This window comes from Arvicanthis niloticus, chromosome 24, assembly GCF_011762505.2.
Source record: "Arvicanthis niloticus isolate mArvNil1 chromosome 24, mArvNil1.pat.X, whole genome shotgun sequence".
Lineage (NCBI taxonomy): Eukaryota > Metazoa > Chordata > Mammalia > Rodentia > Muridae > Arvicanthis > Arvicanthis niloticus.
Window position 1 is genome coordinate 11332949 of NC_133432.1, and position 398 is coordinate 11333346.

Sequence of the window (398 nt, forward strand, 5' to 3'; positions counted from 1 at the left end):
GCCCCTCGGGAGATCCCGCCCCTCCGGGGCTCCGCCTGCGTAGTTGGTACATTCCTCAAGTTCTTCCACAAGTTCAGTTGTTATGTCCCTCAGTCCTGCTCTCCCTACAGTTATAATACCCGTTGTGGATCGGTCTTCGCATAGTTAGTAGGTCTCTTAAGCATCTATCACCGTTCAGTTGATACATTTCACCCCCACTAGTTGGTATGCCCCTCAGGCCCCGGCTGGTACTACACTTAGGCCCCGCCCCCATCCTTCTGGCTTCGCCCATTGGTCAAGCCACGTTGACGCTCCGTCCCCTGCAAAGTTGGTTGGTCCCTCAGGCCGCGCCCTACGGATGAAGCCTGGATCCCGACGCCACTCAAGCGTCCCACAGACTCCGCCCCCGCGCAGTTTGT